The sequence below is a fragment of the Eutrema salsugineum genome, unplaced genomic scaffold, assembly GCF_000478725.1.
Source record: "Eutrema salsugineum unplaced genomic scaffold, Eutsalg1_0 scaffold_4, whole genome shotgun sequence".
NCBI lineage: Eukaryota > Viridiplantae > Streptophyta > Magnoliopsida > Brassicales > Brassicaceae > Eutrema > Eutrema salsugineum.
The window spans coordinates 2509095-2524698 of record NW_006256686.1 but is presented as its reverse complement, the minus strand read 5'-3'; the positions used below and the strand labels follow the sequence as shown (position 1 = coordinate 2524698).

Below are 15604 nucleotides of genomic sequence, written 5' to 3'. Positions count from 1 at the left end.
ATAAGACAATGGCTCCGTATGGTTAGACTTCCTTTATCGTGAAGGGTCCGGACCATCTTGAACGTAATTTTCCTGGGATAAGCTTAAGATGAGGATTGAAAAGAAGAACTTTATCGTTAGAAGCATTGTGTCGGATTTCTTCTAACTCGTGAAGTTGAAGTAGTCTTCTTTCTCCAGCTCTTTCAAGTTCATGTTCATCTCCTTAATTGTCTATTGCGCTTTATACTCGAGTTCTACTGGAAGGGGACATGCTTTTCCGTAAACTAGGTTGAATGGTGTTGTTCCTAATGGCGTCTTGAAAGCTGGTCGATATGCCCATGATGCGCCGTAAAGTTTTGTAGACCAATCCTTGTGATGTATTGCAGTTGTTTTCTGCAAAATTGACTTGATTTCCCTATTGAAGATTTCTACTTGACCGCTAGTTTGGGGAAGGTATGGAGAAGAAACTTTATGCGTAACTCCATTCTTTCTAAGAAGATTTTCAAAACCCTTGTTGATGAAATGCGATCCTCCGTCGCTTATCATAATTCTGGGAACTCTAAAACGCGGAAAGATTATAGATTTAAACAGCTTGATAACAACTTTCGCATCATTGGTGGGACTAGCGACTGCTTTAACCCACTTAGAGACGTAGTCTACTGCTACTAAGATGTATTGGTTTCTGTAAGAAGTCGGTAATGGTCCCATAAAATCTATTCCCCAGACATCAAAAAATTCGACTTCGAGAATAAAATTTTGAGGCATCTCATTCCTTTTGCAAAATGTCCTACGTAAGACGAGCCATGGCATCCGAATAAATTCCTTCCATCTCTTCTTCAGCCACACATTTTTGGAATAAACTATCAACACATCTCTTATAAAGATGGGGTTCGTCCCAAAAACATTGTTTTCCGTCTCGCAAAAACTTCTTCTTCCTATATCCGAAAAGTTGTGGTGGTTCTACATCAGCTGCTAGGTAATTCACTATGTGCCTAAACAATGGGGTGTTGAAAGCATCTTATCGTCGCATGAGTTGCCTTGGTGGTGCGGCATTGGCGGGAACTGCATCTATTGCATAAATGTTTTCTTCTGGCAAACTATCATTTAAAGGCAATATTTCTTCAACTCGAATTCGTGAAAGATGGTCTGTGATAACTAAGAGTTTTCAAGGCTCTTTGTAGAGGTTATCAATCCCCTGTCTTGTAGTACAAGGGGTTTATCAATCCATATGTGGTGTTAGACACTAAAATATGTGATCAGATTCTTAATTCAAGCAAACAAGAGTGGTTTTGATTAACTAATGACAACCACAAACTTAAAAACAGGATTAAAGACTAAAGAAGAACTAAACAATGACAAGTGATATGATTATGATATGATGGAGGCATGAGATTCCAGACATGATAGTTGGTTAGGGTGCTTTGGTGCTAAACTAGGAATGCTAATGACAATGTTGAGACCTGATTCAAATGATTAAAAACTCTAATCTAAGTTAATCCTCTCATGAAGGTATTAACCCCTATACTAATCCATTTTCAAACCAAATAATCATTTGTGAAATATGAATCAGTATGCATTAATAAACAGTTCTAAATGATCATTCATGCAAATAACAATACATCATCATGCAGCAAATGCTTAAACCTCTAATACAGCTATTTCAGGAATTTCATCAAACATTTTTGGTGCATGAAATTCCCAGAATCTAGATCTCAAGTGATATGCAAGGATCTATCATAGAGAACAGCTGTTTAGAGAGATGAATCAATGAATCTAGCCCTAAGTACTCCTAATCTAACACTTTAGCACCCTAACCTACACATCTAGAACCTCATTAAGGTGACTACTCACTAATCATACTAATCTCTCTTAAACCTTTGCAAGTTGAGAAGATTGGCATGATTAATGATGATAAATAGGGATGGAGATGATAGATTAAGGGGTAAACACTCTTCAAATTGATATTAAACTCAAAAGCAAGCTATTAACAAGTGGTCTTTCACAAAAAGGGAAAAGGAGACTAAAAATAGGATAAAAGTTCTCTCCAAATTAGGTCTAAAAAGTATTTATAGAAGCCTTGGACGAACCGGGTCAACCCGGAACAAACCGGGTACTGACCCGGTCTTGGTGGGTAAAGAATGAGTTTGCCACGGTCTAGCAGGTTCTTGGTCAGGCCGTGGCAAGTGACCGTGTCAAATCTTGTATCTCGCGTTCTTGGATGAATCATGATGCCACGGTCTAGCAAGTTTGGGTCAAGCCGTGGCAAGTGATCGTGTCAATCGCCGAAAGAACGCACAAAGTTGCCACGGTCAGATGTGAAGCCGTGATGCATGGCCGTGTCAAACGCCGAAAGCATGCGCAAGGTTGCCACGGCCAAGTCCTAAGCCGTGGCATGGAGACCGTGTCAAACGCCGAAGAAGTGTACAAAGTTGCCACGGCCAGGTCCTAAGCCGTGGCATGGAGACCGTGTCAAACGCCGAAGAATTGTACAAAGTTGCCACGGCCAAGTCCTAAGCCGTGGCATGGAGACCATGTCAAACACCAAAGAAGTGTACAAAGTTGCCACGGCCAAGTCCTAAGCCGTGGCATGGAGACCTTGTCAAATGTCGAATGTGAGTAAAATCTTTTCGCGGCCAAATGTTACTTTGCCACGGTCAAGTGTAGACCGTGGCATGAAGATCGTGTCAAACGCCGAAGGACTGCAATTAAGTGCCACGGTCAGGTGTGGACCGTGGCATTCCATCGTGCCATCTTTCCCTTAGCATAATTTTATCAATCTTACAGCGTTCAGGGCTCCTAGGACCACTTTGCGTTCAGGGAGGCGTAACTTCTAAGATATTTGTCCGAATTGTGTGCTTCCGGTTTCAGAGGACAGAAGACTCATATATCTTCAACTTTGGTGAAGGAAGCTTCGGTGCTTGGGAAGTGGAAGGTTTCCTGGAGGGCTCATCTTCGCAGTGCATTTACACGATCAGAGAGTGGCGTCTAGACATGTGTCCATTCCGGAAACGTTATCTTCTTGCTCATAGCTCCGAATTACATGATCTCAAACGTTCTGGAAATAGGACTCAAAGATATCGGATTCTGATGAAGACCCCGTAAACTGAATCGGTCTGGAAGAATACCGTCCTTCGCATTCTTCGGACCTCATCGGGTCGGTCCAAAACGGAAGCGAGACAGGAGTTCCTTCCAACGAGCTTAACTCTCTGCTCACGTGTCCGAAGTCTATGATTCCACTTGCTCTGGAACCGTGATCCAATCTTCTCCAACTTTGAGGAAGCACCCGACAGCTGAATCGGACCGGAAGGTTCCCCGGTTAGGCGATTTTGAAAACGTGTCTGCACCCGGAGATTTTGGCCGAGAAATTCATTAGCCGGTACGCGTTTTGGCCGATGAATCCACCCGCGGTATGTGAGAATGGCCGAGAAAACCTTCCTGCGGTACGCGAGAATAGCCAAGAACCTCCAAAAACCCATTTTCAGCATCTTTCAAGTCCTGGTTGCCATTTCTCTTCCTGGATCCATCTCTCCGACTCCAAATAACTCCAAATACACCTGATAAACACTCAAAACATGCAAAGATAATGCAACTCCTAAATCCTAAAACAAACCCTAAGGACCTAAAATGCATGAAATAAAACATGATTTGGAATGAAACATGCAACCTAAATGATGCAAATTATGAACATATCAGTCTGCAACTCCATTTCTGCTCCTTTCCGATCTCAAATTTCGATGTCGAATTCTTGCCGTAGGAAGATCCATCTTATCAATCTCGGTTTATTGTCTTTCATAGACATTAAATACTTAATTTCCACATGATCAATATGAATTATAACCTTAGATCCTACTAGATAAAAACGGAATTTCTCAAATGCACATACGACAGATAGAAGTTCTTTCTCTGTTGTTGCATAATTGCATTAAGCTTCATCTAGAGTTCTGCTTGCGTAATAGATTACATGCAGTTTCTTATCTTTTCGTTGGCCAAGAACTGCTCCGACTAAATAGTCACTTGCATCACACATGATTTCGAATAGGAGTTCCAAATCAGGTGCTTTCACGACTGGAGCAGAGACAAGGGCTTCTTTTATTTTATGAAATGCGGCTAAACACTCGTCATCGAACTGGAAGTTCGTTTCTTTGCAAAGCAAATGCGTAAGAGGTCTAGATATTTGTGAAAAATCCTTTATGACGCACCTATAGAATCCTGAAGTCCTAAGAAACTACGTATGCCTTTTACATATGTGGGGGGGGGGGGTTGTAGGCTTGTCATGACTGATTTTTGCTTTGTCAACTTCAATTCTTTTTCCCGAAATCCTGTGCCCAAGCACGATTCCGTCTCGCACCATGAAGTGACATTTTCCCCAATTTAATACTTAGTGCCTATCTTCACATCTTTGCAAAAATTTACCAAGGTTGGCCAGGCATTTTTTGAAAGAAGATCCATAGATTGAGAAATCATCCATGAAAACTCCATAATGTCTTCGATAAAGTCCGTGAAGATCGACATCATGCATCGCTGGAAGGTAGCAGGTGCATTACACAATCCAAAAGGCATTTCGTCGATAAGCGAACGTGCCATATGTACAAGTAAATTACGTTTTTTCTTGATCCTCCGGTCGAATGGTAATTTGGAAAAGTCCGGAGTATACATCAATTAGCAATAATAGGGGTGATTAGCTAACCTTTCTAGCATTTGATCTATGAAGGGAAGTGGAAAATGATATTTCCTAGTTGCTGTATTCAGTTTCCAGTAATCGATGCACATACGATGTCTAGTGAGTGTTCTTGTAGCGATCAATTCATCTTTATCATTTTTAACGACAGTGACTCCTCCTTTCTTCGGGACAACATGAAATGGCTAACCCAAGTGCTATCTGAGATATGAAATATTATTCCGGCTTCTAAAAGCTTCATAATCTCTTTCTTGACGACATTCATGAGATTAGGGTTTAGTCTCCTTTGACTTTCGATTGAGTTTTCAGCATTATCCTCGAGATTGATCTTGTGCATAAAAAGATCTGCAGAGATTCCAGATATGTCATCAAGTGAATATCCTAAGGCTTTTTATGCTTTCTCAGTTCAGAAAATAGCATTTTGGTTTCTTCTTCTGTCAAACCGGAGTTTATAATGACAGGATAAGTCGAATTTGGTCCAAAGAAAGTGTACTTTAGTCCGACTGGAAGAGATTTAAGCTCAACCTTCGGGGCTTTCAGCTTGCTCCACGGATCATTTATTGTTGTGGCTGTGCCTATAGGAAGTGTAGGAATGTTTGTTTGGTCTTTAAGATCTAGATGGTTTAGAGGCTTCTTATAAGTTTCAGACTTATCAAGCATCCGCGCGCATTCACTTGAGATTTCTTCAAGGAAATTGCTTTCGTCTTTTGTGGTTGAAACCGTGACACTTAAAGGGTCTTCGAGAAGTAGATCTTCATAGACTTCCTCAATAATTCCGTCAAGCTCATCAATCCAACAATTTTTTTTTATCCAGAGTTGGTTTATCGAGATTTTTGTTCATGTCAAATTGCATAACCAGATCACCTAAGTGAAGATCGATTTTTCCTTTAGGAACATTGATTATCGCTCCCGCTGTACATAAGAATGGTCGTCCGAGAATAAGAGGATCTCTACGTTCTCTTTCTAATTCTAGCACTACAAAATCGGTGGGTATGCAACATTTTTCAATTTTGATGGGAACATCTATTAAGATACCTACGGGTTGTCTAACGGAACGATCAGCTAATACTAAAGAAATAGTGGGCTGGAAATTGTGATGTCCTAAACGTTTTTTGAAAATGAGAGAGGCATCATGTCTAGGCTTGATCCCAAATCACAAAGAGCACGCTTAAAAGCCATATTATTGATAGTGCAGAAAAGTATGAAGCTCTCAGGATCGTCTTTCTTTTGAGGGATCCGGCTTTGCTGGATAGAACTACATTCATGGGTTCTCATTATAACACCTTCTTCAAGAGTTAAAAAAATTGTTAGAATACCCTTCATGTATTTTCTTAAAGCGGGAATCATAGCACAAGCTTATACGAAAGGTAATCTCACATTTAATTGATCGATTAGCTTTTCAGCTTAGCTTTTTCTTTCTCCTTCTTCGGGGCTCTTAATGCTTTAGGATATGGCGGTTTAGGTTTGTATACACGAGCTGATGGAGGGGGGATCGGGTCTTCTAAGAGAATTTCCCGGGATGTAACTTCTCTTACTTCTTCTCCATCCTTTTCTCTGACCACGTCTTTTTCAACGTCTTCAATCGTGACTCTGTCTCTTTCTTTTTCCTTTTCCTTTCCTTTTTTCTCATCTACGGGATCTTTAGGAAATTCAGGCTCTTTGTAAGCTAGACCGCTCCTAAGTGTGATGGCTTTCACATGATCAGAGGGGTCGGCCTCGCTTGAGCTTTTGAAAGAACTTTCACTTGGCTCCTCCTCGGGATTATCTGTGTTCTTAGGGTGGAAAATTTGTCATTGAAATCTTCTTGCATCCTTTTTATTTCAGAACTAAGATCACTGATCTCCCTAGACTTAGATTTTTCAAGCTCTAGAATCTGTTGTTTAGGTTTTTAGCTTCAGAAGAGGGAAAACTTGAATAGGGGATTGAATCAGATTGGACAGCCCATATTTGTTCGGAAGAGAATTTCCCGCGGTCGTATGACTCGCGACCGTGGTGGAATGGGTCTTGATCGCGGTCAGGGAAGGCACGACCGTGGTGAAAGCTGGTTTGGCCGGGGTCCGAAAGAATGGACCTGTGGTGATCAAGCACGAAAGAAAATCTTGAATTTGATAGATTTCTTCAGTGTTCATCATCTCTTGCTTATAAGAATCCATTGGGTTGTTCCAACCATCAAAGTTACACGTATTGTGTACTTTGTTTGGTTGTTGCAATCCAAGTTGACTCATTATTTGATGGAGACACTTCATAACTTCTGAAATCTCTTCTTTCTTCTCATGAAGTGCAGACTTGCCAAAGATTGCTTGTTACGGATACTTCCTGCCAGGTTGTTATGAAAACACTAGCATCTTCTGTGGATCTGGTGGAGAAGTCTCCATTGCTTGCTGTGTCAAAAGAATGTTGCAATTCTTTAGTTACGCTTTGATAGAAGATACCCATCAGGTATTCGTCGGAAAATCCATGGTGTGGACAATCTCTTTGGTATTCTCTAAATCTTCCCCAAGCATCGTAAAGATCTTCGTCTTTCTTTTGTTCGAAAGTTTGTATCTTGTTCCTTAAGAGATTGGAACGAGTTCTAGTGTAAAAACGATTTAGGAAAGCCGCTCTACAGTCTTTCCACGTTTTTATTGATGCAGGTTGCAAAAATTTTAGCCAATTGCTGGCGTTGTCTCTCAAAGAAAATGAGAAAAGAATACACTTGTGGTAATCCCCATTTGATGTAATGGTTGCACATAATTCTTCGAACGACTCGATATGGTCCATCGGGTGTTCGGATGAATAACCATAGAATTAATTTTGTTGAACTAAGTTGATATATGGTACCTTTATTTCAGTTTTACCATCCTCTGGTAAGGAAGGTTGAATAGCTCTTCGATCTCCCAAAAACTTTTTGAGTGAATCAAAACTTCCTATTAGTTCATCATCATCATCTTGTTGATCCAATTAGCTTCTCATCATCATTGATCAGATTGTCAAGCTCTTCATCACTCAGGTCCGTCGCTTGGGTTATCATCCACATGATATGGCGGATCACCGAGAGTTCTGTGAATATGTTCCGGTCTCCCATTGTCGAGTAACCTGGAAAGTTCAAAAGAAAAAGTAAAAGTAAACAAGTGTTCTAATGGATTTAAGCTGAGATTCGCATCAAAGTCCCCGGCAACGCCGCCAAAAACTTGATGCGATTGTAAACGAGGTGTTGGTTTTACTAATTTTCAGGTTTAAAATTTATAACCACTAAATGTCTGCAAGTGCGCAGATGTGCGCTATAGTACTTAGGGTATCGATCCACAAAGACTTAGTTGTTTCAGTACGAATTCACGCTAATGCTTAAATCAGGCTTGAACTAAACAATTTGGGTTTTTGTTTTCGGGTGTCACTAAATCTAAACTAGAAAGCAAGTAAAAAGTAACTGAAAATGAAAGCAAGTGAAGCGGGTAAAAACCGAATGAAAATCGAAGGCTATAAACAATGGAAAACAAACGATGGGCTCAAGGGTATCGCAGGGATTCATTGGACTAAACCTATGACATAAATAAATGATAAAGGTAATCGACTATGTATATTCTAGAACTTGAGGCATGGAAGTATGAATAGCCTACTTTTGCATCACTAAACAACTATCTCTCGCAACCCTAAGAAGTAGGTTTCCACTCTGGTCCTGAAAGGAAGAAGATTCAATAGTTTGAACAAGACTCATCAATATTCACAACTCATTTATACGTAAGTTTCCACTTCTATAGTAGAATTTCTCGTTTCACCCTAGATTAGACAATCAATGAAAACTTTTAGAACATATCATATCTAGATCGAATTCTAAGTGGCCAGCAGAGAATCGCGCAATAAGAATAAAGGTAGACGAAGAACACCTAGAAGATTATTAATACTAAATCTAGCAATTCATATAAGAAGACACATGAAATTCCCTTTGAGAAATCCGTTTAAACCCAACTGAGAAACTACTCAAACATAGATGAGTAGGCTGTGCAAGAACCCTCGAACAATGAATGGAGGGTCAAAATTTTAATGTACATCATAGATGGCGATGTACCTCTTGACTGATGGGCAACCAGACGCCTAAAAGCCCGCAGCACAAAGTATGTTCAGTCGCACAAAAACCTATACTGATTGAGCGCCAAGGGCGCGCTGCTTAGCTGTCTGCACGGGGAAGAAACTGTTGACGTTATGCAAGAAACACACGAAGGTGGGTGTGAAAATCATTCGACTGGTTGGGCATTAACCCTTTAAATAAAAAAATCACAGACACTTCAGGCCGACTATATTGATAGACTGCGATAGATTCGTTGCTCGCTGCAAAAAATGCCAGCGACACACCCTTTTGATCCACGACCCAATCGAACTCCTCATGGCTTCATCACCACCCCACCCATTCATGCGATGGTGATGGATATCGTCGGTCCATTACCTCGCACCCGCCAGAAATGTACTATTATCATCATCACCTATTTCACGAAGTGGATCAAGGCCGAATCCTATGCTAAAATCCACGCAGAAGACGTCAAGAATTTTCTCTAGAAACACATAATATGTCGACACGGCCTCCCTTATTAGAGCGTGACGGATAACGGCCCCACATTCATTTCTAGCACAGTTGAGAATTTCTGTGCCAAGTGGAAGATCAGACTCAGTAAATCGACCTCGAGATACCCACAAGTAACAGGAAAGCTGAGGCGACCAACAAAATCATACTCGGCGGGATCAAAAAGAGACTTAAAGAAGAGAAAGGTCTATGGGCCGACGAACTCGATGGAGTACTGTGGTCGCATAGAACCACACCTCGACGATCAACAAATAAAACCTCATTCTCATTGTCACATGGAATGGAAGCTCTAGCTCCATCCGAGGTTGGCCTACCAAGCCTGCGCCAAATAATGCTAACACAAGACGCCAAAACCAACACCATGTTAGAAGAAGAACGAGCCCAAGCTCTAATTCGAATACAAAATTACCAACAAAAAGCGGCCCGATATTACAACAAGAAGGTCAAAGGAAGACATTTCAAGGCAGGCCACCTCGTACTTTGCAAGGTACTCGAAAACACCGCTGAACAACAAGCGGGGAAGCTTGGAGCAAACTGGGATGGCCCATACCAAATCACAAAATTCTTCAAACCAGAAGTATACGAGCTAATGACAATGCAAGGAGAGATGATCCCACGGTCATGGAATTCGATTAACATAAAGAGATACTACTACTAGATCGATTTGACCACAAGATTGCCAAAAAAAAAGGTTGCTCACCGAGCTAGATTCTACTCTGTATTAAATGAAAACTACGATTAGCTTGATCCCGAATTATCAAGTGCAGCTATTAATAAAAATTTGTTATTACTTTTCTGAACTCTTTACTCGACATCTCGGCGATCTACAAAAACTCATTCATCATAATGCAAACTCTCTATAATCCTAAGGAACAAAAACCTTAACGATTATAGAGATTAAGTCGGGTCCAATCCTGCACTCTCTTAGATCGCCCGAATAAATACGCTAAAGCTAACAGGTCAGCCGAGCTACTACTCGCACCTGCTAGCATACTAAACCGAGCCCACACTCATTAGGAAAAAAAGAGTTGCCGAACTCTTGTCTCGCACCTATAATTTGATTAGTCTCAATAACAAAAATAGTCAAACAACCACTTGTAAAAAAAATAGACATTTCATTAAGTTCGAATATCGCATTACATCGAATAAAAAAAAACAAAGAAAATCAGGAAAATGCGACGAATAAGGAGAAGTGCAACAACAAAGGAAAACACTTTACTCAACGAATCGATCTCGAGCTTCGGGGTCTTCAGGATCTTCAGGCTTGTAATGATCTGAACCGCCTCCTGAAGTAGCAGGAAACGGCAGTTCAAGATCACGCTTCTGCAGGTCAGAAATACTGAGACTTGCAAGGTTCTGCTCACAATCAAGTTTTGTTTTCGCATACTCAGACCTTATCTCTCCCTTGGTAATTTTTGAAGGCTGCTTCAAAAGATCGAGACACTCGAGGGTTCCTCTAGCCTGAACAAGATCGAGATTCACGGTTTCGGCTGCCTCGCGATCAACATTGTAAGCTCTCAGCCGACCCATGCGAGCAGAGAACCTGGCTTCAGCATCCGAAAAAATCCTTATGCTCTCGGCCTCAATCCTCTTGGCGGTGTTCCTCTGCGCTCGGAGGACCTCCGAAGCCATCGTTTTCTCGAGCTGAATCTTCTTCTCGTTGGCGATCTGGAGATTGTTGATCAAATCCTGGTTTTCTATTCTCAACAACTCAATCTGATTGGTCAACTCCCTCTTCTTTTCAGTTTGCCACTCCTCCACAGCGGCCATCCACCCGGAAATTTCAGAGATCCCCTTGATCTTTAAACACAACTGGGAAATTCCAGAGCTCGCCATGGTGGATCTGCTGGGCCTGGTGAATTAAGAACAAAACCTAATGAAAGGTGGAACCTGTTCTGCATATCGTTCAGACGCTCAACCGTCATCCACGACAGGATCTTCTTAAGATGATTCTCTATTGGTCCCTTACATTTGGAACCCTTCCTGCGAGGTTTGACTTCTTCATTTTCGTCTTCCTCTTCTTCATTTTAATTTTTCTCTTCGACGTCGTCTATATCGGGCACCTCAGCATCAACATCGCAAGAATTTGCTTTGATGTGGCTCGATCAAGGAGTCACGATCTCAACTCTTGTCGAGTTAGAAGTGGCCCCATCCGGACAAATCCGCTTTGAAAACTCATCTAGTGGTGATGTCCCTCTATCCAACGGACTCTCAGACCTTGATGATACTTAGGGAGATGAATCTCCACTCTCCTCAGCAATCTCCTCAGATCGAGATCCAGATTCCAAACTCGACTCAATGTGTTCCTCTCCCATGACCATTGGGTGATGTTTATGGAGATGGCCGAAGAAGTTATGATTGGAGAAATCAAGCCACGAGAATAGAACCAAAATGACGGAGGAAGAGTAAATTCTAGAGAGAGAAACTAGAGAGAGTGCGGGAAGGGAGAAAGAGAAGTTACCTTTTATGAGCGAGAGAAGAGAATGAAGAGAAGTTGGGATTCTCAAATTATATAGAAGAAAAATACCGGTTACCGAGGAATATAATCATGACCCGCAATCCAATCGAATTCAAAGATATTTGGAGTTCACGAGCCATCCAATGTTTCGTATCTCAGCGCACGCCTTTTCGACTTCCAAGCCGCCTCTCATGCGCGTCTTTTCGATTCTGAAACCGCCATTCACGTGCGCCTTTTCAACTTCAAAGCCGTCATCAATGCACACCACCCCTCCTTGATATATACTGTACAGCTCCATCACCGCAATATCTAAGTGTCGCCTCGCCAAAGATATTGCCCAAGACTGGATTAGAACTCGCAATAAGGAGTCACAACGTCAAGTCACCGAGCTATCAATACAAATCTCTCTCGACGAACTAGGGGGGCAATTGTTGGAGGTGGTCTGCGCACAGCCCTCTTCAAGAATTAGCCCAAGTCAAGATCGGCCCATTAAGCCTGGTAAAGCCCAATAACCTCACCAGGCCCAACGTATCCACGAAGCTCGACCATTTTGACCGTACGAGCTACATGAAACATGGATTAATCGCCACTGCGATACCAAGAAGGGCGGTCAGTCTGATCGACCGTACGACCTACTTTTCCCGAAATTAACCTAATCGTTTTACTATAAATAGTCTTGTACCTTCATTTAAGACGGGATCCGTAATCTTGAATAAATGCATTAAGCTCGCAACTTTAAGACATTCGATCTACTCTTATACTCGTAGCTCGATTAATCTTCAAACTCGTAAATCTCTTTGTAGTTCGCAAATTAAACGACCTACTCGCAAGTTTCAGATAACAATTTACTCTTCAACATTTTCGATCAAGAAACTCTATAATAACGAAATCTCCGAGCTCTTCCTTTGAATTATTAAAGATACATCCCATACGTGCTCTTACGTTAGATTATTCTGTGTTTGCAGCAATATATAACTCAATTCGATTCTTTCTGTCCCTATGTGCTTTTTTGTTTGTTTGTTGTTGTCTCTTATCTTTTGTTTTCTACTTTTTTTTTAAGTGGTCGTGGATTAGTTCTGGTTTTTCAGGTTTTCTGGGAGAATAACTTTTGTTATCTAAAATGGTAGCACAAGACAAATTTTTCAGTGTCTATTTTTACTCCTATGTTACCCTTTTTGGTTTCTTTTCGTTTAAAGCAGTTATATTTGTTGTTTTGTTTAATGCTATTGCTAATTTCGTTGTTGGTCTATTTGTTCTCATGCTAACCTAGAAAAGTGTTCAACTGTGTATCGATTTGCTTTCGTTGACAGTGCTGCCTTGAGGTTTTAGGCCGGGTCCATCAGTGATGATGCCTCATGTGCTTCTCTTAGAGCTTTATTGATGCAGGTATGAAAGTGTGCTCTGTATCTTGTGTCTGCTATGTGACTTTAAGGGCGTACTTTTGGTTTGGATCAGATATATGGTTGTATGGTATAATTTTGTATGTGATTCTAACTAGATGTCTCCCGAAGGTAAACCGCCTTTAAGCCTCTTCCCTTTGTTGTATTCGATTTGGCACACATTTTGAAGAAACAAGCTTGATAAAAGATTTGATTTCTTATTCAGATATGCAAAGGAGACCCACCAATACGAAGATGGCTATCACTAGGTGCAAGAACCATGATTAAGAGAATGTGCGATCCAAATCCATCTACCAGAATCACAGGTACTCAAGCCAGCGAATGGTTCAAGCACAACTACACCCCCGCAATTCTCGCTGATGATGGCCAAGAAGAAGTTGAGACAGACGATGATACTTTCTTAATCCAAGAACTCGTAAGAATCTGCACCTCACTCTTTATTGCAATTGCAATTGATTTATGTACAATGTGCTCCATTCTCTTCTTTCTTTTCTGAACGGTGTAGTGATCTGTAAATGGGAAGGGTAGTGATTCACGACCATCATCAATGCGTTTCAGTTAATTGGAATGTCTTCGGTTCTTGACATGTCTTGTTTCTTTGAACAAGACGTAATGTCTCAAAGATTTTTCCAATGCATGAGACAATGAATAACTAAAAAAAAAAATTATACTTTTGAATTCTCATAAGGTATCAGAAAGGAGAATAACGTTCACGTCAAATAGCTCATCAAAAGATTTACTGGAGAAAATCAAAACAGCGGTTACCGAAATGGGATTCAGTGTACAAAAGAAACATGCGAAGGTTAGTCTTCACAACATGGTCTTCCTCTTTCTTTAGCTACTTCTAATGTTAATTTTGTAGCGTTCATATAATTTTAAACCGTATATTAAAAGGATAGCAAGAAGAAAAAATAAAAACAAGAAAAGTCAAGTTGGTTTATAATAAGAAATTTAGACGATTTAGTGACTATATTTGAGTAATCAAAGGACTTTTTGTCATATACTTTCTCGAGATAAAGCCGTCACTGAACGTGGTTGAGCTAAGAAAACCATATGGCGATACATGTTTGTATAGATAGGTAAGCTAATATTCTCTCTTCTTCTTTTGATTCTACAGTTTTTCTATTTAAAAAGTTTTAGAATATTCAAGATAAAGGTTAAAGCAATTGTACAAAAAAGACGTGGGCACTTCCTCGCTGGAGCAAGAGATCATAGGTATTAGTATTTTCGCCCAAAGCGAAACTTATAGTCGGCTAATTTATGATATGGCACCCCATCGATTTTCATAATTTTTTCATTTATATAAAATATAAAGATCTCAGTTTATATACTTAATTTTTTATGTTTCAAACTTTATTGAATCAAGAATCAAAAGATCCGGTACAAAGGAAAAATTAGAAACAGAGCATCAAATATCTAAGTGAATGTTTTTTTGGATACTCAGGATAAAATAACGTCATTACGAAGAAGATCGTATACGACTAAACGCCTATTACAAGTCACTCTTTTGGAAATCTCTTGAGCTGCTTTGCTTAAACCAATCATCAATGTTCTGTCGAGCAGTTCACAAATGCAGAACAAAGCTGAGAAATATAATAAGTGAAAACTCAAAATATTGGACATTCAAGGGGTTTAGTGATCGCCTTTACCACTGATTGAAAATTGGATATTATCCAGACCTCTGAGATATGAAGATCACGCAGACTTTGCATTATGCAAATATTTAGCTTCTTTTGCATGGAACTTGACACAATGATATCTTAAAAAACCAGGTACTTCTGCTATGCAACCTATCGTTTCTCCAATTAGCAATGTTGTTGCATTTGACAAGTCTCATGTCAGGAGATTTCCACATTGATTCAAAGAGATGAGAAATATTCCTTTATGATCCTAAGTATTTCTGCTATGATCCTAATTATTCCTGCTATGATCCTCTTGAGTCGCTGATGCATTTACCTTACACAATAAGGAAGCTTCTTCCTAAGTTTTTCAAACTAATACTGCAAGAGATTGATATGTTCATAATTTGCATCATTTAGGTTGCATAATTCATTCCAAATCATGTTTTATTCCATGCATTTTAAGTCCTTAGGGTTTGTTTTAGAACTTAGGAGATGCATTAGGTCCCAATGAGTCTTTGCATGTTTTGAGTGTTTATCAGGTGTATTTGGAGCTGAAAAGATGAATCCAGGAGGTGGAATGGTGATCAAGGCTTGAAAAACGGTGAAATTGGGTCTTTGGAGGTTATCGGCCATTCTTGCGCACCAGGAAGGTTTTTTCTCGGCCAAAACGCATACTGCGGTAGACCTTATCGGCCAAAACGCGTACCGCGAGTGGATTGTATCGGCCAAAATCTCTGGGTGCAGACACGTTTCCGAAGTCACCTGTCCGGGGAACCTTCCGGTCCGATTCAGTTGGCGGCTGCTTCATGAAAGTTGGAGACGATTGGATCACGGTTCCATAGCAAATAAAATCATGGAATTCGGACGCGTGAGCAGAGAGTTAAGCTCGTCAGAAGAAACTCCTATCTCGCT

General features: G+C 40.5%; 1 non-coding gene and 1 pseudogene across 1 annotated transcript; both read left to right on the top strand.

Annotated features, from left to right (window-relative positions):
* Positions 1 to 7109: 7109 nt before the first annotated feature.
* LOC112084952 lies at positions 7110 to 7219 on the top strand. The gene has a single exon (XR_002898600.1). It is a non-coding gene; the product is annotated as a small nucleolar RNA R71 (small nucleolar RNA).
* A 5831-nt stretch (positions 7220 to 13050) lies between these two features.
* Positions 13051 to 14928, top strand: LOC112084362 (annotated as a pseudogene).
* Positions 14929 to 15604: the final 676 nt, after the last annotated feature.